The 21,243-nt window shown below is 45.1% G+C and overlaps 62 non-coding genes across 62 annotated transcripts; 17 read left to right on the top strand and 45 right to left on the bottom strand.

Moving 5' to 3' along the window:
• Positions 1 to 163: 163 nt before the first annotated feature.
• Trnae-uuc lies at positions 164 to 235 on the bottom strand. Its single transcript has one exon. It is a non-coding gene; the product is annotated as a tRNA-Glu (tRNA).
• Positions 236 to 252: 17 nt separating this feature from the next.
• Positions 253 to 325, bottom strand: Trnaf-gaa. The gene has a single exon. It is a non-coding gene; the product is annotated as a tRNA-Phe (tRNA).
• Positions 326 to 477: 152 nt separating this feature from the next.
• Trnap-agg lies at positions 478 to 549 on the top strand. Its single transcript has one exon. It is a non-coding gene; the product is annotated as a tRNA-Pro (tRNA).
• A 518-nt stretch (positions 550 to 1,067) lies between these two features.
• Trnae-uuc lies at positions 1,068 to 1,139 on the bottom strand. The gene has a single exon. It is a non-coding gene; the product is annotated as a tRNA-Glu (tRNA).
• A 17-nt stretch (positions 1,140 to 1,156) lies between these two features.
• Trnaf-gaa lies at positions 1,157 to 1,229 on the bottom strand. The gene has a single exon. It is a non-coding gene; the product is annotated as a tRNA-Phe (tRNA).
• A 152-nt stretch (positions 1,230 to 1,381) lies between these two features.
• On the top strand, positions 1,382 to 1,453 carry Trnap-agg. The gene has a single exon. It is a non-coding gene; the product is annotated as a tRNA-Pro (tRNA).
• A 607-nt stretch (positions 1,454 to 2,060) lies between these two features.
• Trnaf-gaa lies at positions 2,061 to 2,133 on the bottom strand. Its single transcript has one exon. It is a non-coding gene; the product is annotated as a tRNA-Phe (tRNA).
• Positions 2,134 to 2,875: 742 nt separating this feature from the next.
• Trnae-uuc lies at positions 2,876 to 2,947 on the bottom strand. Its single transcript has one exon. It is a non-coding gene; the product is annotated as a tRNA-Glu (tRNA).
• A 17-nt stretch (positions 2,948 to 2,964) lies between these two features.
• Positions 2,965 to 3,037, bottom strand: Trnaf-gaa. The gene has a single exon. It is a non-coding gene; the product is annotated as a tRNA-Phe (tRNA).
• Positions 3,038 to 3,189: 152 nt separating this feature from the next.
• On the top strand, positions 3,190 to 3,261 carry Trnap-agg. Its single transcript has one exon. It is a non-coding gene; the product is annotated as a tRNA-Pro (tRNA).
• A 518-nt stretch (positions 3,262 to 3,779) lies between these two features.
• Positions 3,780 to 3,851, bottom strand: Trnae-uuc. Its single transcript has one exon. It is a non-coding gene; the product is annotated as a tRNA-Glu (tRNA).
• A 17-nt stretch (positions 3,852 to 3,868) lies between these two features.
• Positions 3,869 to 3,941, bottom strand: Trnaf-gaa. The gene has a single exon. It is a non-coding gene; the product is annotated as a tRNA-Phe (tRNA).
• Positions 3,942 to 4,683: 742 nt separating this feature from the next.
• Trnae-uuc lies at positions 4,684 to 4,755 on the bottom strand. The gene has a single exon. It is a non-coding gene; the product is annotated as a tRNA-Glu (tRNA).
• A 15-nt stretch (positions 4,756 to 4,770) lies between these two features.
• On the bottom strand, positions 4,771 to 4,843 carry Trnaf-gaa. Its single transcript has one exon. It is a non-coding gene; the product is annotated as a tRNA-Phe (tRNA).
• Positions 4,844 to 5,585: 742 nt separating this feature from the next.
• On the bottom strand, positions 5,586 to 5,657 carry Trnae-uuc. The gene has a single exon. It is a non-coding gene; the product is annotated as a tRNA-Glu (tRNA).
• A 17-nt stretch (positions 5,658 to 5,674) lies between these two features.
• Trnaf-gaa lies at positions 5,675 to 5,747 on the bottom strand. The gene has a single exon. It is a non-coding gene; the product is annotated as a tRNA-Phe (tRNA).
• Positions 5,748 to 5,899: 152 nt separating this feature from the next.
• Positions 5,900 to 5,971, top strand: Trnap-agg. Its single transcript has one exon. It is a non-coding gene; the product is annotated as a tRNA-Pro (tRNA).
• Positions 5,972 to 6,489: 518 nt separating this feature from the next.
• On the bottom strand, positions 6,490 to 6,561 carry Trnae-uuc. The gene has a single exon. It is a non-coding gene; the product is annotated as a tRNA-Glu (tRNA).
• A 17-nt stretch (positions 6,562 to 6,578) lies between these two features.
• On the bottom strand, positions 6,579 to 6,651 carry Trnaf-gaa. The gene has a single exon. It is a non-coding gene; the product is annotated as a tRNA-Phe (tRNA).
• Positions 6,652 to 7,393: 742 nt separating this feature from the next.
• Positions 7,394 to 7,465, bottom strand: Trnae-uuc. Its single transcript has one exon. It is a non-coding gene; the product is annotated as a tRNA-Glu (tRNA).
• Positions 7,466 to 7,482: 17 nt separating this feature from the next.
• Positions 7,483 to 7,555, bottom strand: Trnaf-gaa. The gene has a single exon. It is a non-coding gene; the product is annotated as a tRNA-Phe (tRNA).
• Positions 7,556 to 7,707: 152 nt separating this feature from the next.
• Positions 7,708 to 7,779, top strand: Trnap-agg. Its single transcript has one exon. It is a non-coding gene; the product is annotated as a tRNA-Pro (tRNA).
• Positions 7,780 to 8,297: 518 nt separating this feature from the next.
• Trnae-uuc lies at positions 8,298 to 8,369 on the bottom strand. Its single transcript has one exon. It is a non-coding gene; the product is annotated as a tRNA-Glu (tRNA).
• A 17-nt stretch (positions 8,370 to 8,386) lies between these two features.
• On the bottom strand, positions 8,387 to 8,459 carry Trnaf-gaa. The gene has a single exon. It is a non-coding gene; the product is annotated as a tRNA-Phe (tRNA).
• Positions 8,460 to 8,611: 152 nt separating this feature from the next.
• On the top strand, positions 8,612 to 8,683 carry Trnap-agg. Its single transcript has one exon. It is a non-coding gene; the product is annotated as a tRNA-Pro (tRNA).
• Positions 8,684 to 9,201: 518 nt separating this feature from the next.
• Trnae-uuc lies at positions 9,202 to 9,273 on the bottom strand. The gene has a single exon. It is a non-coding gene; the product is annotated as a tRNA-Glu (tRNA).
• A 17-nt stretch (positions 9,274 to 9,290) lies between these two features.
• On the bottom strand, positions 9,291 to 9,363 carry Trnaf-gaa. The gene has a single exon. It is a non-coding gene; the product is annotated as a tRNA-Phe (tRNA).
• Positions 9,364 to 10,105: 742 nt separating this feature from the next.
• On the bottom strand, positions 10,106 to 10,177 carry Trnae-uuc. The gene has a single exon. It is a non-coding gene; the product is annotated as a tRNA-Glu (tRNA).
• A 17-nt stretch (positions 10,178 to 10,194) lies between these two features.
• Positions 10,195 to 10,267, bottom strand: Trnaf-gaa. The gene has a single exon. It is a non-coding gene; the product is annotated as a tRNA-Phe (tRNA).
• Positions 10,268 to 10,419: 152 nt separating this feature from the next.
• On the top strand, positions 10,420 to 10,491 carry Trnap-agg. Its single transcript has one exon. It is a non-coding gene; the product is annotated as a tRNA-Pro (tRNA).
• A 518-nt stretch (positions 10,492 to 11,009) lies between these two features.
• Positions 11,010 to 11,081, bottom strand: Trnae-uuc. Its single transcript has one exon. It is a non-coding gene; the product is annotated as a tRNA-Glu (tRNA).
• Positions 11,082 to 11,098: 17 nt separating this feature from the next.
• On the bottom strand, positions 11,099 to 11,171 carry Trnaf-gaa. The gene has a single exon. It is a non-coding gene; the product is annotated as a tRNA-Phe (tRNA).
• Positions 11,172 to 11,323: 152 nt separating this feature from the next.
• Positions 11,324 to 11,395, top strand: Trnap-agg. Its single transcript has one exon. It is a non-coding gene; the product is annotated as a tRNA-Pro (tRNA).
• Positions 11,396 to 11,990: 595 nt separating this feature from the next.
• On the bottom strand, positions 11,991 to 12,063 carry Trnaf-gaa. Its single transcript has one exon. It is a non-coding gene; the product is annotated as a tRNA-Phe (tRNA).
• Positions 12,064 to 12,805: 742 nt separating this feature from the next.
• Trnae-uuc lies at positions 12,806 to 12,877 on the bottom strand. Its single transcript has one exon. It is a non-coding gene; the product is annotated as a tRNA-Glu (tRNA).
• A 17-nt stretch (positions 12,878 to 12,894) lies between these two features.
• On the bottom strand, positions 12,895 to 12,967 carry Trnaf-gaa. The gene has a single exon. It is a non-coding gene; the product is annotated as a tRNA-Phe (tRNA).
• Positions 12,968 to 13,119: 152 nt separating this feature from the next.
• Trnap-agg lies at positions 13,120 to 13,191 on the top strand. The gene has a single exon. It is a non-coding gene; the product is annotated as a tRNA-Pro (tRNA).
• A 518-nt stretch (positions 13,192 to 13,709) lies between these two features.
• Positions 13,710 to 13,781, bottom strand: Trnae-uuc. Its single transcript has one exon. It is a non-coding gene; the product is annotated as a tRNA-Glu (tRNA).
• A 17-nt stretch (positions 13,782 to 13,798) lies between these two features.
• Trnaf-gaa lies at positions 13,799 to 13,871 on the bottom strand. The gene has a single exon. It is a non-coding gene; the product is annotated as a tRNA-Phe (tRNA).
• Positions 13,872 to 14,023: 152 nt separating this feature from the next.
• Positions 14,024 to 14,095, top strand: Trnap-agg. The gene has a single exon. It is a non-coding gene; the product is annotated as a tRNA-Pro (tRNA).
• A 518-nt stretch (positions 14,096 to 14,613) lies between these two features.
• Positions 14,614 to 14,685, bottom strand: Trnae-uuc. Its single transcript has one exon. It is a non-coding gene; the product is annotated as a tRNA-Glu (tRNA).
• Positions 14,686 to 14,702: 17 nt separating this feature from the next.
• Positions 14,703 to 14,775, bottom strand: Trnaf-gaa. Its single transcript has one exon. It is a non-coding gene; the product is annotated as a tRNA-Phe (tRNA).
• Positions 14,776 to 14,927: 152 nt separating this feature from the next.
• Positions 14,928 to 14,999, top strand: Trnap-agg. The gene has a single exon. It is a non-coding gene; the product is annotated as a tRNA-Pro (tRNA).
• A 518-nt stretch (positions 15,000 to 15,517) lies between these two features.
• Trnae-uuc lies at positions 15,518 to 15,589 on the bottom strand. The gene has a single exon. It is a non-coding gene; the product is annotated as a tRNA-Glu (tRNA).
• A 15-nt stretch (positions 15,590 to 15,604) lies between these two features.
• Positions 15,605 to 15,677, bottom strand: Trnaf-gaa. The gene has a single exon. It is a non-coding gene; the product is annotated as a tRNA-Phe (tRNA).
• A 152-nt stretch (positions 15,678 to 15,829) lies between these two features.
• Positions 15,830 to 15,901, top strand: Trnap-agg. Its single transcript has one exon. It is a non-coding gene; the product is annotated as a tRNA-Pro (tRNA).
• Positions 15,902 to 16,419: 518 nt separating this feature from the next.
• Trnae-uuc lies at positions 16,420 to 16,491 on the bottom strand. The gene has a single exon. It is a non-coding gene; the product is annotated as a tRNA-Glu (tRNA).
• Positions 16,492 to 16,508: 17 nt separating this feature from the next.
• On the bottom strand, positions 16,509 to 16,581 carry Trnaf-gaa. Its single transcript has one exon. It is a non-coding gene; the product is annotated as a tRNA-Phe (tRNA).
• A 152-nt stretch (positions 16,582 to 16,733) lies between these two features.
• Positions 16,734 to 16,805, top strand: Trnap-agg. The gene has a single exon. It is a non-coding gene; the product is annotated as a tRNA-Pro (tRNA).
• Positions 16,806 to 17,323: 518 nt separating this feature from the next.
• On the bottom strand, positions 17,324 to 17,395 carry Trnae-uuc. Its single transcript has one exon. It is a non-coding gene; the product is annotated as a tRNA-Glu (tRNA).
• Positions 17,396 to 17,412: 17 nt separating this feature from the next.
• On the bottom strand, positions 17,413 to 17,485 carry Trnaf-gaa. Its single transcript has one exon. It is a non-coding gene; the product is annotated as a tRNA-Phe (tRNA).
• A 152-nt stretch (positions 17,486 to 17,637) lies between these two features.
• On the top strand, positions 17,638 to 17,709 carry Trnap-agg. Its single transcript has one exon. It is a non-coding gene; the product is annotated as a tRNA-Pro (tRNA).
• Positions 17,710 to 18,227: 518 nt separating this feature from the next.
• Trnae-uuc lies at positions 18,228 to 18,299 on the bottom strand. Its single transcript has one exon. It is a non-coding gene; the product is annotated as a tRNA-Glu (tRNA).
• A 17-nt stretch (positions 18,300 to 18,316) lies between these two features.
• Trnaf-gaa lies at positions 18,317 to 18,389 on the bottom strand. Its single transcript has one exon. It is a non-coding gene; the product is annotated as a tRNA-Phe (tRNA).
• A 152-nt stretch (positions 18,390 to 18,541) lies between these two features.
• On the top strand, positions 18,542 to 18,613 carry Trnap-agg. The gene has a single exon. It is a non-coding gene; the product is annotated as a tRNA-Pro (tRNA).
• Positions 18,614 to 19,131: 518 nt separating this feature from the next.
• On the bottom strand, positions 19,132 to 19,203 carry Trnae-uuc. Its single transcript has one exon. It is a non-coding gene; the product is annotated as a tRNA-Glu (tRNA).
• A 15-nt stretch (positions 19,204 to 19,218) lies between these two features.
• On the bottom strand, positions 19,219 to 19,291 carry Trnaf-gaa. The gene has a single exon. It is a non-coding gene; the product is annotated as a tRNA-Phe (tRNA).
• A 152-nt stretch (positions 19,292 to 19,443) lies between these two features.
• On the top strand, positions 19,444 to 19,515 carry Trnap-agg. Its single transcript has one exon. It is a non-coding gene; the product is annotated as a tRNA-Pro (tRNA).
• A 518-nt stretch (positions 19,516 to 20,033) lies between these two features.
• On the bottom strand, positions 20,034 to 20,105 carry Trnae-uuc. The gene has a single exon. It is a non-coding gene; the product is annotated as a tRNA-Glu (tRNA).
• A 17-nt stretch (positions 20,106 to 20,122) lies between these two features.
• Trnaf-gaa lies at positions 20,123 to 20,195 on the bottom strand. The gene has a single exon. It is a non-coding gene; the product is annotated as a tRNA-Phe (tRNA).
• A 152-nt stretch (positions 20,196 to 20,347) lies between these two features.
• On the top strand, positions 20,348 to 20,419 carry Trnap-agg. The gene has a single exon. It is a non-coding gene; the product is annotated as a tRNA-Pro (tRNA).
• Positions 20,420 to 21,026: 607 nt separating this feature from the next.
• Positions 21,027 to 21,099, bottom strand: Trnaf-gaa. The gene has a single exon. It is a non-coding gene; the product is annotated as a tRNA-Phe (tRNA).
• Positions 21,100 to 21,243: the final 144 nt, after the last annotated feature.

Below are 21,243 nucleotides of genomic sequence, written 5' to 3'. Positions count from 1 at the left end.
TACCGGGACCAACTCCAGAGGAACTTCCGCACCCCACACGGACCAACATCAAATTGGGATTATCTTTGCTGATTTCCAACTTGTTACTGTAACACCGGAAATATCCGCAAATAAACGAAAAGAATTGAAACAATAGAATTCCTGAATAAAACGTATCTCTCCGTTCCCATACCGGGAATCGAACCCGAGCCTCCTGGGTGAAAGCCAGGTATCCTAGCCACTAGACCATATGGGATTTTGAACGAAGATTCCTGCCGAAACCCGGGATCGAACCAGGGACCTTTAGATCTTCAGTCTAACGCTCTCCCAACTGAGCTATTTCGGCACATTCAAAATGTAAATCAAACAAGAATAGTCCGGGTGACGGCCAATCTTTTTCGTCACAGCTACAAAGTGAACCCAATCGCATAACTCAAAAGACAAGCAATTCACTTTAGACATAGACGCTTGAAACACATTTTGACACTCTTTGAACACGGCTCATTGGTCTAGTCGTATGATTCTCGCTTAGGGTGCGAGAGGTCCCGGGTTCGATTCCCGGATGAGCCCTAGAAGATCCATTCTGATTTTATTATTGTTGTCTATAATCACTTCAAGTGTTGCATTTCATGGGGATGTAGCTCAGATGGTAGAGCGCTCGCTTAGCATGCGAGAAGTACGGGGATCGATACCCTGCATCTCCAGTACCACATGTTTTGCCTAGCATTGCACAATTGCAGACTCTTTACGCCTCATAATGATCAGATGTGACCGTTTTTGCCTGGGACATTACGGGAAATCATCGATACCGACGCTTTGATCTTTTCCAATAATGCAATCTTTTTCGAAATACTGATTTTGACTCTCCCAAATACTACTAGATGGCAGGTACGAAAACTGCCACGCCGTCTGTTGCCTTCCACCCTACCGGGACCAACTCCAGAGGAACTTCCGCACCCCACACGGACCAACATCAAATTGGGATTATCTTTGCTGATTTCCAACTTGTTACTGTAACACCGGAAATATCCGCAAATAAACGAAAAGAATTGAAACAATAGAATTCCTGAATAAAAAGTATCTCTCCGTTCCCATACCGGGAATCGAACCCGAGCCTCCTGGGTGAAAGCCAGGTATCCTAGCCACTAGACCATATGGGATTTTGAACGAAGATTCCTGCCGAAACCCGGGATCGAACCAGGGACCTTTAGATCTTCAGTCTAACGCTCTCCCAACTGAGCTATTTCGGCACATTCAAAATGTAAATCAAACAAGAATAGTCCGGGTGACGGCCAATCTTTTTCGTCACAGCTACAAAGTGAACCCAATCGCATAACTCAAAAGACAAGCAATTCACTTTAGACATAGACGCTCGAAACACATTTTGACACTCTTTGAACACGGCTCATTGGTCTAGTCGTATGATTCTCGCTTAGGGTGCGAGAGGTCCCGGGTTCGATTCCCGGATGAGCCCTAGAAGATCCATTCTGATTTTATTATTGTTGGTTATAATCACTTCAAGTGTTGCATTTCATGGGGATGTAGCTCAGATGGTAGAGCGCTCGCTTAGCATGCGAGAAGTACGGGGATCGATACCCTGCATCTCCAGTACCACATGTTTTGCCTAGCATTGCACAATTGCAGACTCTTTACGCCTCATAATGATCAGATGTGACCGTTTTTGCCTGGGACATTACGGGAAATCATCGATACCGACGCTTTGATCTTTTCCAATAATGCAATCTTTTTCGAAATACTGATTTTGACTCTCCCAAATACTACTAGATGGCAGGTACGAAAACTGCCACGCCGTCTGTTGCCTTCCACCCTACCGGGACCAACTCCAGAGGAACTTCCGCACCCCACACGGACCAACATCAAATTGGGATTATCTTTGCTGATTTCCAACTTGTTACTGTAACACCGGAAATATCCGCAAATAAACGAAAAGAATTGAAACAATAGAATTCCTGAATAAAAAGTATCTCTCCGTTCCCATACCGGGAATCGAACCCGAGCCTCCTGGGTGAAATCCAGGTATCCTAGCCACTAGACCATATGGGATTTTAAACGAAGATTCCTGCCGAAACCCGGGATCGAACCAGGGACCTTTAGATCTTCAGTCTAACGCTCTCCCAACTGAGCTATTTCGGCACATTCAAAATGTAAATCAAACAAGAATAGTCCGGGTGACGGCCAATCTTTTTCGTCACAGCTACAAAGTGAACCCAATCGCATAACTCAAAAGACAAGCAATTCACTTTAGACATAGACGCTCGAAACACATTTTGACACTCTTTGAACACGGCTCATTGGTCTAGTCGTATGATTCTCGCTTAGGGTACGAGAGGTCCCGGGTTCGATTCCCGGATGAGCCCTAGAAGATCCATTCTGATTTTATTATTGTTGTCTATAATCACTTCAAGTGTTGCATTTCATGGGGATGTAGCTCAGATGGTAGAGCGCTCGCTTAGCATGCGAGAAGTACGGGGATCGATACCCTGCATCTCCAGTACCACATGTTTTGCCTAGCATTGCACAATTGCAGACTCTTTACGCCTCATAATGATCAGATGTGACCGTTTTTGCCTGGGACATTACGGGAAATCATCGATACCGACGCTTTGATCTTTTCCAATAATGCAATCTTTTTCGAAATACTGATTTTGACTCTCCCAAATACTACTAGATGGCAGGTACGAAAACTGCCACGCCGTCTGTTGCCTTCCACCCTACCGGGACCAACTCCAGAGGAACTTCCGCACCCCACACGGACCAACATCAAATTGGGATTATCTTTGCTGATTTCCAACTTGTTACTGTAACACCGGAAATATCCGCAAATAAACGAAAAGAATTGAAACAATAGAATTCCTGAATAAAAAGTATCTCTCCGTTCCCATACCGGGAATCGAACCCGAGCCTCCTGGGTGAAAGCCAGGTATCCTAGCCACTAGACCATATGGGATTTTGAACGAAGATTCCTGCCGAAACCCGGGATCGAACCAGGGACCTTTAGATCTTCAGTCTAACGCTCTCCCAACTGAGCTATTTCGGCACATTCAAAATGTAAATCAAACAAGAATAGTCCGGGTGACGGCCAATCTTTTTCGTCACAGCTACAAAGTGAACCCAATCGCATAACTCAAAAGACAAGCAATTCACTTTAGACATAGACGCTCGAAACACATTTTGACACTCTTTGAACACGGCTCATTGGTCTAGTCGTATGATTCTCGCTTAGGGTGCGAGAGGTCCCGGGTTCGATTCCCGGATGAGCCCTAGAAGATCCATTCTGATTTTATTATTGTTGTCTATAATCACTTCAAGTGTTGCATTTCATGGGGATGTAGCTCAGATGGTAGAGCGCTCGCTTAGCATGCGAGAAGTACGGGGATCGATACCCTGCATCTCCAGTACCACATGTTTTGCCTAGCATTGCACAATTGCAGACTCTTTACGCCTCATAATGATCAGATGTGACCGTTTTTGCCTGGGACATTACGGGAAATCATCGATACCGACGCTTTGATCTTTTCCAATAATGCAATCTTTTTCGAAATACTGATTTTGACTCTCCCAAATACTACTAGATGGCAGGTACGAAAACTGCCACGCCGTCTGTTGCCTTCCACCCTACCGGGACCAACTCCAGAGGAACTTCCGCACCCCACACGGACCAACATCAAATTGGGATTATCTTTGCTGATTTCCAACTTGTTACTGTAACACCGGAAATATCCGCAAATAAACGAAAAGAATTGAAACAATAGAATTCCTGAATAAAAAGTATCTCTCCGTTCCCATACCGGGAATCGAACCCGAGCCTCCTGGGTGAAAGCCAGGTATCCTAGCCACTAGACCATATGGGATTTTGAACGAAGATTCCTGCCGAAACCCGGGATCGAACCAGGGACCTTTAGATCTTCAGTCTAACGCTCTCCCAACTGAGCTATTTCGGCACATTCAAAATGTAAATCAAACAAGAATATTCCGGGTGACGGCCAATCTTTTTCGTCACAGCTACAAAGTGAACCCAATCGCATAACTCAAAAGACAAGCAATTCACTTTAGACATAGACGCTCGAAACACATTTTGACACTCTTTGAACACGGCTCATTGGTCTAGTCGTATGATTCTCGCTTAGGGTACGAGAGGTCCCGGGTTCGATTCCCGGATGAGCCCTAGAAGATCCATTCTGATTTTATTATTGTTGTCTATAATCACTTCAAGTGTTGCATTTCATGGGGATGTAGCTCAGATGGTAGAGCGCTCGCTTAGCATGCGAGAAGTACGGGGATCGATACCCTGCATCTCCAGTACCACATGTTTTGCCTAGCATTGCACAATTGCAGACTCTTTACGCCTCATAATGATCAGATGTGACCGTTTTTGCCTGGGACATTACGGGAAATCATCGATACCGACGCTTTGATCTTTTCCAATAATGCAATCTTTTTCGAAATACTGATTTTGACTCTCCCAAATACTACTAGATGGCAGGTACGAAAACTGCCACGCCGTCTGTTGCCTTCCACCCTACCGGGACCAACTCCAGAGGAACTTCCGCACCCCACACGGACCAACATCAAATTGGGATTATCTTTGCTGATTTCCAACTTGTTACTGTAACACCGGAAATATCCGCAAATAAACGAAAAGAATTGAAACAATAGAATTCCTGAATAAAAAGTATCTCTCCGTTCCCATACCGGGAATCGAACCCGAGCCTCCTGGGTGAAAGCCAGGTATCCTAGCCACTAGACCATATGGGATTTTACGAAGATTCCTGCCGAAACCCGGGATCGAACCAGGGACCTTTAGATCTTCAGTCTAACGCTCTCCCAACTGAGCTATTTCGGCACATTCAAAATGTAAATCAAACAAGAATAGTCCGGGTGACGGCCAATCTTTTTCGTCACAGCTACAAAGTGAACCCAATCGCATAACTCAAAAGACAAGCAATTCACTTTAGACATAGACGCTCGAAACACATTTTGACACTCTTTGAACACGGCTCATTGGTCTAGTCGTATGATTCTCGCTTAGGGTACGAGAGGTCCCGGGTTCGATTCCCGGATGAGCCCTAGAAGATCCATTCTGATTTTATTATTGTTGTCTATAATCACTTCAAGTGTTGCATTTCATGGGGATGTAGCTCAGATGGTAGAGCGCTCGCTTAGCATGCGAGAAGTACGGGGATCGATACCCTGCATCTCCAGTACCACATGTTTTGCCTAGCATTGCACAATTGCAGACTCTTTACGCCTCATAATGATCAGATGTGACCGTTTTTGCCTGGGACATTACGGGAAATCATCGATACCGACGCTTTGATCTTTTCCAATAATGCAATCTTTTTCGAAATACTGATTTTGACTCTCCCAAATACTACTAGATGGCAGGTACGAAAACTGCCACGCCGTCTGTTGCCTTCCACCCTACCGGGACCAACTCCAGAGGAACTTCCGCACCCCACACGGACCAACATCAAATTGGGATTATCTTTGCTGATTTCCAACTTGTTACTGTAACACCGGAAATATCCGCAAATAAACGAAAAGAATTGAAACAATAGAATTCCTGAATAAAACGTATCTCTCCGTTCCCATACCGGGAATCGAACCCGAGCCTCCTGGGTGAAAGCCAGGTATCCTAGCCACTAGACCATATGGGATTTTGAACGAAGATTCCTGCCGAAACCCGGGATCGAACCAGGGACCTTTAGATCTTCAGTCTAACGCTCTCCCAACTGAGCTATTTCGGCACATTCAAAATGTAAATCAAACAAGAATAGTCCGGGTGACGGCCAATCTTTTTCGTCACAGCTACAAAGTGAACCCAATCGCATAACTCAAAAGACAAGCAATTCACTTTAGACATAGACGCTCGAAACACATTTTGACACTCTTTGAACACGGCTCATTGGTCTAGTCGTATGATTCTCGCTTAGGGTGCGAGAGGTCCCGGGTTCGATTCCCGGATGAGCCCTAGAAGATCCATTCTGATTTTATTATTGTTGTCTATAATCACTTCAAGTGTTGCATTTCATGGGGATGTAGCTCAGATGGTAGAGCGCTCGCTTAGCATGCGAGAAGTACGGGGATCGATACCCTGCATCTCCAGTACCACATGTTTTGCCTAGCATTGCACAATTGCAGACTCTTTACGCCTCATAATGATCAGATGTGACCGTTTTTGCCTGGGACATTACGGGAAATCATCGATACCGACGCTTTGATCTTTTCCAATAATGCAATCTTTTTCGAAATACTGATTTTGACTCTCCCAAATACTACTAGATGGCAGGTACGAAAACTGCCACGCCGTCTGTTGCCTTCCACCCTACCGGGACCAACTCCAGAGGAACTTCCGCACCCCACACGGACCAACATCAAATTGGGATTATCTTTGCAGATTTCCAACTTGTTACTGTAACACCGGAAATATCCGCAAATAAACGAAAAGAATTGAAACAATAGAATTCCTGAATAAAACGTATCTCTCCGTTCCCATACCGGGAATCGAACCCGAGCCTCCTGGGTGAAAGCCAGGTATCCTAGCCACTAGACCATATGGGATTTTGAACGAAGATTCCTGCCGAAACCCGGGATCGAACCAGGGACCTTTAGATCTTCAGTCTAACGCTCTCCCAACTGAGCTATTTCGGCACATTCAAAATGTAAATCAAACAAGAATAGTCCGGGTGACGGCCAATCTTTTTCGTCACAGCTACAAAGTGAACCCAATCGCATAACTCAAAAGACAAGCAATTCACTTTAGACATAGACGCTCGAAACACATTTTGACACTCTTTGAACACGGCTCATTGGTCTAGTCGTATGATTCTCGCTTAGGGTACGAGAGGTCCCGGGTTCGATTCCCGGATGAGCCCTAGAAGATCCATTCTGATTTTATTATTGTTGTCTATAATCACTTCAAGTGTTGCATTTCATGGGGATGTAGCTCAGATGGTAGAGCGCTCGCTTAGCATGCGAGAAGTACGGGGATCGATACCCTGCATCTCCAGTACCACATGTTTTGCCTAGCATTGCACAATTGCAGACTCTTTACGCCTCATAATGATCAGATGTGACCGTTTTTGCCTGGGACATTACGGGAAATCATCGATACCGACGCTTTGATCTTTTCCAATAATGCAATCTTTTTCGAAATACTGATTTTGACTCTCCCAAATACTACTAGATGGCAGGTACGAAAACTGCCACGCCGTCTGTTGCCTTCCACCCTACCGGGACCAACTCCAGAGGAACTTCCGCACCCCACACGGACCAACATCAAATTGGGATTATCTTTGCTGATTTCCAACTTGTTACTGTAACACCGGAAATATCCGCAAATAAACGAAAAGAATTGAAACAATAGAATTCCTGAATAAAACGTATCTCTCCGTTCCCATACCGGGAATCGAACCCGAGCCTCCTGGGTGAAAGCCAGGTATCCTAGCCACTAGACCATATGGGATTTTGAACGAAGATTCCTGCCGAAACCCGGGATCGAACCAGGGACCTTTAGATCTTCAGTCTAACGCTCTCCCAACTGAGCTATTTCGGCACATTCAAAATGTAAATCAAACAAGAATAGTCCGGGTGACGGCCAATCTTTTTCGTCACAGCTACAAAGTGAACCCAATCGCATAACTCAAAAGACAAGCAATTCACTTTAGACATAGACGCTCGAAACACATTTTGACACTCTTTGAACACGGCTCATTGGTCTAGTCGTATGATTCTCGCTTAGGGTGCGAGAGGTCCCGGGTTCGATTCCCGGATGAGCCCTAGAAGATCCATTCTGATTTTATTATTGTTGTCTATAATCACTTCAAGTGTTGCATTTCATGGGGATGTAGCTCAGATGGTAGAGCGCTCGCTTAGCATGCGAGAAGTACGGGGATCGATACCCTGCATCTCCAGTACCACATGTTTTGCCTAGCATTGCACAATTGCAGACTCTTTACGCCTCATAATGATCAGATGTGACCGTTTTTGCCTGGGACATTACGGGAAATCATCGATACCGACGCTTTGATCTTTTCCAATAATGCAATCTTTTTCGAAATACTGATTTTGACTCTCCCAAATACTACTAGATGGCAGGTACGAAAACTGCCACGCCGTCTGTTGCCTTCCACCCTACCGGGACCAACTCCAGAGGAACTTCCGCACCCCACACGGACCAACATCAAATTGGGATTATCTTTGCTGATTTCCAACTTGTTACTGTAACACCGGAAATATCCGCAAATAAACGAAAAGAATTGAAACAATAGAATTCCTGAATAAAACGTATCTCTCCGTTCCCATACCGGGAATCGAACCCGAGCCTCCTGGGTGAAAGCCAGGTATCCTAGCCACTAGACCATATGGGATTTTGAACGAAGATTCCTGCCGAAACCCGGGATCGAACCAGGGACCTTTAGATCTTCAGTCTAACGCTCTCCCAACTGAGCTATTTCGGCACATTCAAAATGTAAATCAAACAAGAATAGTCCGGGTGACGGCCAATCTTTTTCGTCACAGCTACAAAGTGAACCCAATCGCATAACTCAAAAGACAAGCAATTCACTTTAGACATAGACGCTTGAAACACATTTTGACACTCTTTGAACACGGCTCATTGGTCTAGTCGTATGATTCTCGCTTAGGGTGCGAGAGGTCCCGGGTTCGATTCCCGGATGAGCCCTAGAAGATCCATTCTGATTTTATTATTGTTGTCTATAATCACTTCAAGTGTTGCATTTCATGGGGATGTAGCTCAGATGGTAGAGCGCTCGCTTAGCATGCGAGAAGTACGGGGATCGATACCCTGCATCTCCAGTACCACATGTTTTGCCTAGCATTGCACAATTGCAGACTCTTTACGCCTCATAATGATCAGATGTGACCGTTTTTGCCTGGGACATTACGGGAAATCATCGATACCGACGCTTTGATCTTTTCCAATAATGCAATCTTTTTCGAAATACTGATTTTGACTCTCCCAAATACTACTAGATGGCAGGTACGAAAACTGCCACGCCGTCTGTTGCCTTCCACCCTACCGGGACCAACTCCAGAGGAACTTCCGCACCCCACACGGACCAACATCAAATTGGGATTATCTTTGCTGATTTCCAACTTGTTACTGTAACACCGGAAATATCCGCAAATAAACGAAAAGAATTGAAACAATAGAATTCCTGAATAAAACGTATCTCTCCGTTCCCATACCGGGAATCGAACCCGAGCCTCCTGGGTGAAAGCCAGGTATCCTAGCCACTAGACCATATGGGATTTTGAACGAAGATTCCTGCCGAAACCCGGGATCGAACCAGGGACCTTTAGATCTTCAGTCTAACGCTCTCCCAACTGAGCTATTTCGGCACATTCAAAATGTAAATCAAACAAGAATAGTCCGGGTGACGGCCAATCTTTTTCGTCACAGCTACAAAGTGAACCCAATCGCATAACTCAAAAGACAAGCAATTCACTTTAGACATAGACGCTCGAAACACATTTTGACACTCTTTGAACACGGCTCATTGGTCTAGTCGTATGATTCTCGCTTAGGGTACGAGAGGTCCCGGGTTCGATTCCCGGATGAGCCCTAGAAGATCCATTCTGATTTTATTATTGTTGTCTATAATCACTTCAAGTGTTGCATTTCATGGGGATGTAGCTCAGATGGTAGAGCGCTCGCTTAGCATGCGAGAAGTACGGGGATCGATACCCTGCATCTCCAGTACCACATGTTTTGCCTAGCATTGCACAATTGCAGACTCTTTACGCCTCATAATGATCAGATGTGACCGTTTTTGCCTGGGACATTACGGGAAATCATCGATACCGACGCTTTGATCTTTTCCAATAATGCAATCTTTTTCGAAATACTGATTTTGACTCTCCCAAATACTACTAGATGGCAGGTACGAAAACTGCCACGCCGTCTGTTGCCTTCCACCCTACCGGGACCAACTCCAGAGGAACTTCCGCACCCCACACGGACCAACATCAAATTGGGATTATCTTTGCTGATTTCCAACTTGTTACTGTAACACCGGAAATATCCGCAAATAAACGAAAAGAATTGAAACAATAGAATTCCTGAATAAAACGTATCTCTCCGTTCCCATACCGGGAATCGAACCCGAGCCTCCTGGGTGAAAGCCAGGTATCCTAGCCACTAGACCATATGGGATTTTGAACGAAGATTCCTGCCGAAACCCGGGATCGAACCAGGGACCTTTAGATCTTCAGTCTAACGCTCTCCCAACTGAGCTATTTCGGCACATTCTAAACGTAAATCAAACAAGAATAGTCCGGGTGACGGCCAATCTTTTTCGTCACAGCTACAAAGTGAACCCAATCGCATAACTCAAAAGACAAGCAATTCACTTTAGACATAGACGCTCGAAACACATTTTGACACTCTTTGAACACGGCTCATTGGTCTAGTCGTATGATTCTCGCTTAGGGTGCGAGAGGTCCCGGGTTCGATTCCCGGATGAGCCCTAGAAGATCCATTCTGATTTTATTATTGTTGTCTATAATCACTTCAAGTGTTCCATTTCATGGGGATGTAGCTCAGATGGTAGAGCGCTCGCTTAGCATGCGAGAAGTACGGGGATCGATACCCTGCATCTCCAGTACCACATGTTTTGCCTAGCATTGCACAATTGCAGACTCTTTACGCCTCATAATGATCAGATGTGACCGTTTTTGCCTGGGACATTACGGGAAATCATCGATACCGACGCTTTGATCTTTTCCAATAATGCAATCTTTTTCGAAATACTGATTTTGACTCTCCCAAATACTACTAGATGGCAGGTACGAAAACTGCCACGCCGTCTGTTGCCTTCCACCCTACCGGGACCAACTCCAGAGGAACTTCCGCACCCCACACGGACCAACATCAAATTGGGATTATCTTTGCTGATTTCCAACTTGTTACTGTAACACCGGAAATATCCGCAAATAAACGAAAAGAATTGAAACAATAGAATTCCTGAATAAAACGTATCTCTCCGTTCCCATACCGGGAATCGAACCCGAGCCTCCTGGGTGAAAGCCAGGTATCCTAGCCACTAGACCATATGGGATTTTGAACGAAGATTCCTGCCGAAACCCGGGATCGAACCAGGGACCTTTAGATCTTCAGTCTAACGCTCTCCCAACTGAGCTATTTCGGCACATTCAAAATTTAAATCAAACAAGAATACTCCGGGTGACGGCCAATCTTTTTCGTCACAGCTACAAAGTGAACCCAATCGCATAACTCAAAAGACAAGCAATTCACTTTAGACATAGACGCTCGAAACACATTTTGACACTCTTTGAACACGGCTCATTGGTCTAGTCGTATGATTCTCGCTTAGGGTGCGAGAGGTCCCGGGTTCGATTCCCGGATGAGCCCTAGAAGATCCATTCTGATTTTATTATTGTTGTCTATAATCACTTCAAGTGTTGCATTTCATGGGGATGTAGCTCAGATGGTAGAGCGCTCGCTTAGCATGCGAGAAGTACGGGGATCGATACCCTGCATCTCCAGTACCACATGTTTTGCCTAGCATTGCACAATTGCAGACTCTTTACGCCTCATAATGATCAGATGTGACCGTTTTTGCCTGGGACATTACGGGAAATCATCGATACCGACGCTTTGATCTTTTCCAATAATGCAATCTTTTTCGAAATACTGATTTTGACTCTCCCAAATACTACTAGATGGCAGGTACGAAAACTGCCACGCCGTCTGTTGCCTTCCACCCTACCGGGACCAACTCCAGAGGAACTTCCGCACCCCACACGGACCAACATCAAATTGGGATTATCTTTGCTGATTTCCAACTTGTTACTGTAACACCGGAAATATCCGCAAATAAACGAAAAGAATTGAAACAATAGAATTCCTGAATAAAACGTATCTCTCCGTTCCCATACCGGGAATCGAACCCGAGCCTCCTGGTATCCTAGCCACTAGACCATATGGGATTTTGAACGAAGATTCCTGCCGAAACCCGGGATCGAACCAGGGACCTTTAGATCTTCAGTCTAACGCTCTCCCAACTGAGCTATTTCGGCACATTCAAAATGTAAATCAAACAAGAATAGTCCGGGTGACGGCCAATCTTTTTCGTCACAGCTACAAAGTGAACCCAATCGCATAACTCAAAAGACAAGCAATTCACTTTAGACATAGACGCTCGAAACACATTTTGACACTCTTTGAACACGGCTCATTGGTCTAGTCGTATGATTCTCGCTTAGGGTACGAGAGGTCCCGGGTTCGATTCCCGGATGAGCCCTAGAAGATCCATTCTGATTTTATTATTGTTGTCTATAATCACTTCAAGTGTTGCATTTCATGGGGATGTAGCTCAGATGGTAGAGCGCTCGCTTAGCATGCGAGAAGTACGGGGATCGATACCCTGCATCTCCAGTACCACATGTTTTGCCTAGCATTGCACAATTGCAGACTCTTTACGCCTCATAATGATCAGATGTGACAGTTTTTGCCTGGGACATTACGGGAAATCATCGATACCGACGCTTTGATCTTTTCCAATAATGCAATCTTTTTCGAAATACTGATTTTGACTCTCCCAAATACTACTAGATGGCAGGTACGAAAACTGCCACGCCGTCTGTTGCCTTCCACCCTACCGGGACCAACTCCAGAGGAACTTCCGCACCCCACACGGACCAACATCAAATTGGGATTATCTTTGCTGATTTCCAACTTGTTACTGTAACACCGGAAATATCCGCAAATAAACGAAAAGAATTGAAACAATAGAATTCCTGAATAAAACGTATCTCTCCGTTCCCATACCGGGAATCGAACCCGAGCCTCCTGGGTGAAAGCCAGGTATCCTAGCCACTAGACCATATGGGATTTTGAACGAAGATTCCTGCCGAAACCCGGGATCGAACCAGGGACCTTTAGATCTTCAGTCTAACGCTCTCCCAACTGAGCTATTTCGGCACATTCAAAATGTAAATCAAACAAGAATAGTCCGGGTGACGGCCAATCTTTTTCGTCACAGCTACAAAGTGAACCCAATCGCATAACTCAAAAGACAAGCAATTCACTTTAGACATAGACGCTCGAAACACATTTTGACACTCTTTGAACACGGCTCATTGGTCTAGTCGTATGATTCTCGCTTAGGGTGCGAGAGGTCCCGGGTTCGATTCCCGGATGAGCCCTAGAAGATCCATTCTGATTTTATTATTGTTGTCTATAATCACTTCAAGTGTTGCATTTCATGGGGATGTAGCTCAGATGGTAGAGCGCTCGCTTAGCATGCGAGAAGTACGGGGATCGATACCCTGCATCTCCAGTACCACATGTTTTGCCTAGCATTGCACAATTGCAGACTCTTTACGCCTCATAATGATCAGATGTGACCGTTTTTGCCTGGGACATTACGGGAAATCATCGATACCGACGCTTTGATCTTTTCCAATAATGCAATCTTTTTCGAAATACTGATTTTGACTCTCCCAAATACTACTAGATGGCAGGTACGAAAACTGCCACGCCGTCTGTTGCCTTCCACCCTACCGGGACCAACTCCAGAGGAACTTCCGCACCCCACACGGACCAACATCAAATTGGGATTATCTTTGCTGATTTCCAACTTGTTACTGTAACACCGGAAATATCCGCAAATAAACGAAAAGAATTGAAACAATAGAATTCCTGAATAAAACGTATCTCTCCGTTCCCATACCGGGAATCGAACCCGAGCCTCCTGGGTGAAAGCCAGGTATCCTAGCCACTAGACCATATGGGATTTTGAACGAAGATTCCTGCCGAAACCCGGGATCGAACCAGGGACCTTTAGATCTTCAGTCTAACGCTCTCCCAACTGAGCTATTTCGGCACATTCAAAATGTAAATCAAACAAGAATAGTCCGGGTGACGGCCAATCTTATTCGTCACAGCTACAAAGTGAACCCAATCGCATAACTCAAAAGACAAGCAATTCACTTTAGACATAGACGCTCGAAACACATTTTGACACTCTTTGAACACGGCTCATTGGTCTAGTCGTATGATTCTCGCTTAGGGTGCGAGAGGTCCCGGGTTCGATTCCCGGATGAGCCCTAGAAGATCCATTCTGATTTTATTATTGTTGTCTATAATCACTTCAAGTGTTGCATTTCATGGGGATGTAGCTCAGATGGTAGAGCGCTCGCTTAGCATGCGAGAAGTACGGGGATCGATACCCTGCATCTCCAGTACCACATGTTTTGCCTAGCATTGCACAATTGCAGACTCTTTACGCCTCATAATGATCAGATGTGACCGTTTTTGCCTGGGACATTACGGGAAATCATCGATACCGACGCTTTGATCTTTTCCAATAATGCAATCTTTTTCGAAATACTGATTTTGACTCTCCCAAATACTACTAGATGGCAGGTACGAAAACTGCCACGCCGTCTGTTGCCTTCCACCCTACCGGGACCAACTCCAGAGGAACTTCCGCACCCCACACGGACCAACATCAAATTGGGATTATCTTTGCTGATTTCCAACTTGTTACTGTAACACCGGAAATATCCGCAAATAAACGAAAAGAATTGAAACAATAGAATTCCTGAATAAAACGTATCTCTCCGTTCCCATACCGGGAATCGAACCCGAGCCTCCTGGGTGAAAGCCAGGTATCCTAGCCACTAGACCATATGGGATTTTGAACGAAGATTCCTGCCGAAACCCGGGATCGAACCAGGGACCTTTAGATCTTCAGTCTAACGCTCTCCCAACTGAGCTATTTCGGCACATTCAAAATGTAAATCAAACAAGAATAGTCCGGGTGACGGCCAATCTTATTCGTCACAGCTACAAAGTGAACCCAATCGCATAACTCAAAAGACAAGCAATTCACTTTAGACATAGACGCTCGAAACACATTTTGACACTCTTTGAACACGGCTCATTGGTCTAGTCGTATGATTCTCGCTTAGGGTGCGAGAGGTCCCGGGTTCGATTCCCGGATGAGCCCTAGAAGATCCATTCTGATTTTATTATTGTTGTCTATAATCACTTCAAGTGTTGCATTTCATGGGGATGTAGCTCAGATGGTAGAGCGCTCGCTTAGCATGCGAGAAGTACGGGGATCGATACCCTGCATCTCCAGTACCACATGTTTTGCCTAGCATTGCACAATTGCAGACTCTTTACGCCTCATAATGATCAGATGTGACCGTTTTTGCCTGGGACATTACGGGAAATCATCGATACCGACGCTTTGATCTTTTCCAATAATGCAATCTTTTTCGAAATACTGATTTTGACTCTCCCAAATACTACTAGATGGCAGGTACGAAAACTGCCACGCCGTCTGTTGCCTTCCACCCTACCGGGACCAACTCCAGAGGAACTTCCGCACCCCACACGGACCAACATCAAATTGGGATTATCTTTGCTGATTTCCAACTTGTTACTGTAACACCGGAAATATCCGCAAATAAACGAAAAGAATTGAAACAATAGAATTCCTGAATAAAAAGTATCTCTCCGTTCCCATACCGGGAATCGAACCCGAGCCTCCTGGGTGAAAGCCAGGTATCCTAGCCACTAGACCATATGGGATTTTACGAAGATTCCTGCCGAAACCCGGGATCGAACCAGGGACCTTTAGATCTTCAGTCTAACGCTCTCCCAACTGAGCTATTTCGGCACATTCAAAATGTAAATCAAACAAGAATAGTCCGGGTGACGGCCAATCTTTTTCGTCACAGCTACAAAGTGAACCCAATCGCATAACTCAAAAGACAAGCAATTCACTTTAGACATAGACGCTCGAAACACATTTTGACACTCTTTGAACACGGCTCATTGGTCTAGTCGTATGATTCTCGCTTAGGGTGCGAGAGGTCCCGGGTTCGATTCCCGGATGAGCCCTAGAAGATCCATTCTGATTTTATTATTGTTGTCTATAATCACTTCAAGTGTTGCATTTCATGGGGATGTAGCTCAGATGGTAGAGCGCTCGCTTAGCATGCGAGAAGTACGGGGATCGATACCCTGCATCTCCAGTACCACATGTTTTGCCTAGCATTGCACAATTGCAGACTCTTTACGCCTCATAATGATCAGATGTGACCGTTTTTGCCTGGGACATTACGGGAAATCATCGATACCGACGCTTTGATCTTTTCCAATAATGCAATCTTTTTCGAAATACTGATTTTGACTCTCCCAAATACTACTAGATGGCAGGTACGAAAACTGCCACGCCGTCTGTTGCCTTCCACCCTACCGGGACCAACTCCAGAGGAACTTCCGCACCCCACACGGACCAACATCAAATTGGGATTATCTTTGCTGATTTCCAACTTGTTACTGTAACACCGGAAATATCCGCAAATAAACGAAAAGAATTGAAACAATAGAATTCCTGAATAAAACGTATCTCTCCGTTCCCATACCGGGAATCGAACCCGAGCCTCCTGGGTGAAAGCCAGGTATCCTAGCCACTAGACCATATGGGATTTTGAACGAAGATTCCTGCCGAAACCCGGGATCGAACCAGGGACCTTTAGATCTTCAGTCTAACGCTCTCCCAACTGAGCTATTTCGGCACATTCAAAATGTAAATCAAACAAGAATAGTCCGGGTGACGGCCAATCTTTTTCGTCACAGCTACAAAGTGAACCCAATCGCATAACTCAAAAGACAAGCAATTCACTTTAGACATAGACGCTCGAAACACATTTTGACACTCTTTGAACACGGCTCATTGGTCTAGTCGTATGATTCTCGCTTAGGGTGCGAGAGGTCCCGGGTTCGATTCCCGGATGAGCCCTAGAAGATCCATTCTGATTTTATTATTGTTGTCTATAATCACTTCAAGTGTTGCATTTCATGGGGATGTAGCTCAGATGGTAGAGCGCTCGCTTAGCATGCGAGAAGTACGGGGATCGATACCCTGCATCTCCAGTACCACATGTTTTGCCTAGCATTGCACAATTGCAGACTCTTTACGCCTCATAATGATCAGATGTGACCGTTTTTGCCTGGGACATTACGGGAAATCATCGATACCGACGCTTTGATCTTTTCCAATAATGCAATCTTTTTCGAAATACTGATTTTGACTCTCCCAAATACTACTAGATGGCAGGTACGAAAACTGCCACGCCGTCTGTTGCCTTCCACCCTACCGGGACCAACTCCAGAGGAACTTCCGCACCCCACACGGACCAACATCAAATTGGGATTATCTTTGCTGATTTCCAACTTGTTACTGTAACACCGGAAATATCCGCAAATAAACGAAAAGAATTGAAACAATAGAATTCCTGAATAAAACGTATCTCTCCGTTCCCATACCGGGAATCGAACCCGAGCCTCCTGGGTGAAAGCCAGGTATCCTAGCCACTAGACCATATGGGATTTTGAACGAAGATTCCTGCCGAAACCCGGGATCGAACCAGGGACCTTTAGATCTTCAGTCTAACGCTCTCCCAACTGAGCTATTTCGGCACATTCAAAATGTAAATCAAACAAGAATAGTCCGGGTGACGGCCAATCTTTTTCGTCACAGCTACAAAGTGAACCCAATCGCATAACTCAAAAGACAAGCAATTCACTTTAGACATAGACGCTCGAAACACATTTTGACACTCTTTGAACACGGCTCATTGGTCTAGTCGTATGATTCTCGCTTAGGGTGCGAGAGGTCCCGGGTTCGATTCCCGGATGAGCCCTAGAAGATCCATTCTGATTTTATTATTGTTGTCTATAATCACTTCAAGTGTTGCATTTCATGGGGATGTAGCTCAGATGGTAGAGCGCTCGCTTAGCATGCGAGAAGTACGGGGATCGATACCCTGCATCTCCAGTACCACATGTTTTGCCTAGCATTGCACAATTGCAGACTCTTTACGCCTCATAATGATCAGATGTGACCGTTTTTGCCTGGGACATTACGGGAAATCATCGATACCGACGCTTTGATCTTTTCCAATAATGCAATCTTTTTCGAAATACTGATTTTGACTCTCCCAAATACTACTAGATGGCAGGTACGAAAACTGCCACGCCGTCTGTTGCCTTCCACCCTACCGGGACCAACTCCAGAGGAACTTCCGCACCCCACACGGACCAACATCAAATTGGGATTATCTTTGCTGATTTCCAACTTGTTACTGTAACACCGGAAATATCCGCAAATAAACGAAAAGAATTGAAACAATAGAATTCCTGAATAAAACGTATCTCTCCGTTCCCATACCGGGAATCGAACCCGAGCCTCCTGGGTGAAAGCCAGGTATCCTAGCCACTAGACCATATGGGATTTTGAACGAAGATTCCTGCCGAAACCCGGGATCGAACCAGGGACCTTTAGATCTTCAGTCTAACGCTCTCCCAACTGAGCTATTTCGGCACATTCAAAATGTAAATCAAACAAGAATAGTCCGGGTGACGGCCAATCTTTTTCGTCACAGCTACAAAGTGAACCCAATCGCATAACTCAAAAGACAAGCAATTCACTTTAGACATAGACGCTCGAAACACATTTTGACACTCTTTGAACACGGCTCATTGGTCTAGTCGTATGATTCTCGCTTAGGGTGCGAGAGGTCCCGGGTTCGATTCCCGGATGAGCCCTAGAAGATCCATTCTGATTTTATTATTGTTGTCTATAATCACTTCAAGTGTTGCATTTCATGGGGATGTAGCTCAGATGGTAGAGCGCTCGCTTAGCATGCGAGAAGTACGGGGATCGATACCCTGCATCTCCAGTACCACATGTTTTGCCTAGCATTGCACAATTGCAGACTCTTTACGCCTCATAATGATCAGATGTGACCGTTTTTGCCTGGGACATTACGGGAAATCATCGATACCGACGCTTTGATCTTTTCCAATAATGCAATCTTTTTCGAAATACTGATTTTGACTCTCCCAAATACTACTAGATGGCAGGTACGAAAACTGCCACGCCGTCTGTTGCCTTCCACCCTACCGGGACCAACTCCAGAGGAACTTCCGCACCCCACACGGACCAACATCAAATTGGGATTATCTTTGCTGATTTCCAACTTGTTACTGTAACACCGGAAATATCCGCAAATAAACGAAAAGAATTGAAACAATAGAATTCCTGAATAAAAAGTATCTCTCCGTTCCCATACCGGGAATCGAACCCGAGCCTCCTGGGTGAAAGCCAGGTATCCTAGCCACTAGACCATATGGGATTTTACGAAGATTCCTGCCGAAACCCGGGATCGAACCAGGGACCTTTAGATCTTCAGTCTAACGCTCTCCCAACTGAGCTATTTCGGCACATTCAAAATGTAAATCAAACAAGAATAGTCCGGGTGACGGCCAATCTTTTTCGTCACAGCTACAAAGTGAACCCAATCGCATAACTCAAAAGACAAGCAATTCACTTTAGACATAGACTCTCGAAACACATTTTGACACTCTTTGAACACGGCTCATTGGTCTAGTCGTATGATTCTCGCTTAGGGTGCGAGAGGTCCCGGGTTCGATTCCCGGATGAGCCCTAGAAGATCCATTCTGATTTTATTATTGTTGTCTATAATCACTTCAAGTGTTGCATTTCATGGGGATGTAGCTCAGATGGTAGAGCGCTCGCTTAGCATGCGAGAAGTACGGGGATCGATACCCTGCATCTCCAGTACCACATGTTTTGCCTAGCATTGCACAATTGCAGACTCTTTACGCCTCATAATGATCAGATGTGACCGTTTTTGCCTGGGACATTACGGGAAATCATCGATACCGACGCTTTGATCTTTTCCAATAATGCAATCTTTTTCGAAATACTGATTTTGACTCTCCCAAATACTACTAGATGGCAGGTACGAAAACTGCCACGCCGTCTGTTGCCTTCCACCCTACCGGGACCAACTCCAGAGGAACTTCCGCACCCCACACGGACCAACATCAAATTGGGATTATCTTTGCTGATTTCCAACTTGTTACTGTAACACCGGAAATATCCGCAAATAAACGAAAAGAATTGAAACAATAGAATTCCTGAATAAAACGTATCTCTCCGTTCCCATACCGGGAATCGAACCCGAGCCTCCTGGGTGAAAGCCAGGTATCCTAGCCACTAGACCATATGGGATTTTGAACGAAGATTCCTGCCGAAACCCGGGATCGAACCAGGGACCTTTAGATCTTCAGTCTAACGCTCTCCCAACTGAGCTATTTCGGCACATTCAAAATGTAAATCAAACAAGAATAGTCCGGGTGACGGCCAATCTTTTTCGTCACAGCTACAAAGTGAACCCAATCGCATAACTCAAAAGACAAGCAATTCACTTTAGACATAGACTCTCGAAACACATTTTGACACTCTTTGAACACGGCTCATTGGTCTAGTCGTATGATTCTCGCTTAGGGTGCGAGAGGTCCCGGGTTCGATTCCCGGATGAGCCCTAGAAGATCCATTCTGATTTTATTATTGTTGTCTATAATCACTTCAAGTGTTGCATTTCATGGGGATGTAGCTCAGATGGTAGAGCGCTCGCTTAGCATGCGAGAAGTACGGGGATCGATACCCTGCATCTCCAGTACCACATGTTTTGCCTAGCATTGCACAATTGCAGACTCTTTACGCCTCATAATGATCAGATGTGACCGTTTTTGCCTGGGACATTACGGGAAATCATCGATACCGACGCTTTGATCTTTTCCAATAATGCAATCTTTTTCGAAATACTGATTTTGACTCTCCCAAATACTACTAGATGGCAGGTACGAAAACTGCCACGCCGTCTGTTGCCTTCCACCCTACCGGGACCAACTCCAGAGGAACTTCCGCACCCCACACGGACCAACATCAAATTGGGATTATCTTTGCTGATTTCCAACTTGTTACTGTAACACCGGAAATATCCGCAAATAAACGAAAAGAATTGAAACAATAGAATTCCTGAATAAAACGTATCTCTCCGTTCCCATACCGGGAATCGAACCCGAGCCTCCTGGGTGAAAGCCAGGTATCCTAGCCACTAGACTATATGGGATTTTGAACGAAGATTCCTGCCGAAACCCGGGATCGAACCAGGGACCTTTAGATCTTCAGTCTAACGCTCTCCCAACTGAGCTATTTCGGCACATTCAAAATGTAAATCAAACAAGAATAGTCCGGGTGACGGCCAATCTTTTTCGTCACAGCTACAAAGTGAACCCAATCGCATAACTCAAAAGACAAGCAATTCACTTTAGACATAGACGCTCGAAACACATTTTGACACTCT

Source organism: Daphnia pulicaria, chromosome 7 (assembly GCF_021234035.1).
Source record: "Daphnia pulicaria isolate SC F1-1A chromosome 7, SC_F0-13Bv2, whole genome shotgun sequence".
NCBI classification, from domain to species: Eukaryota; Metazoa; Arthropoda; class Branchiopoda; order Diplostraca; family Daphniidae; genus Daphnia; species Daphnia pulicaria.
This window is presented reverse-complemented; position numbering and strand designations above follow the sequence as displayed.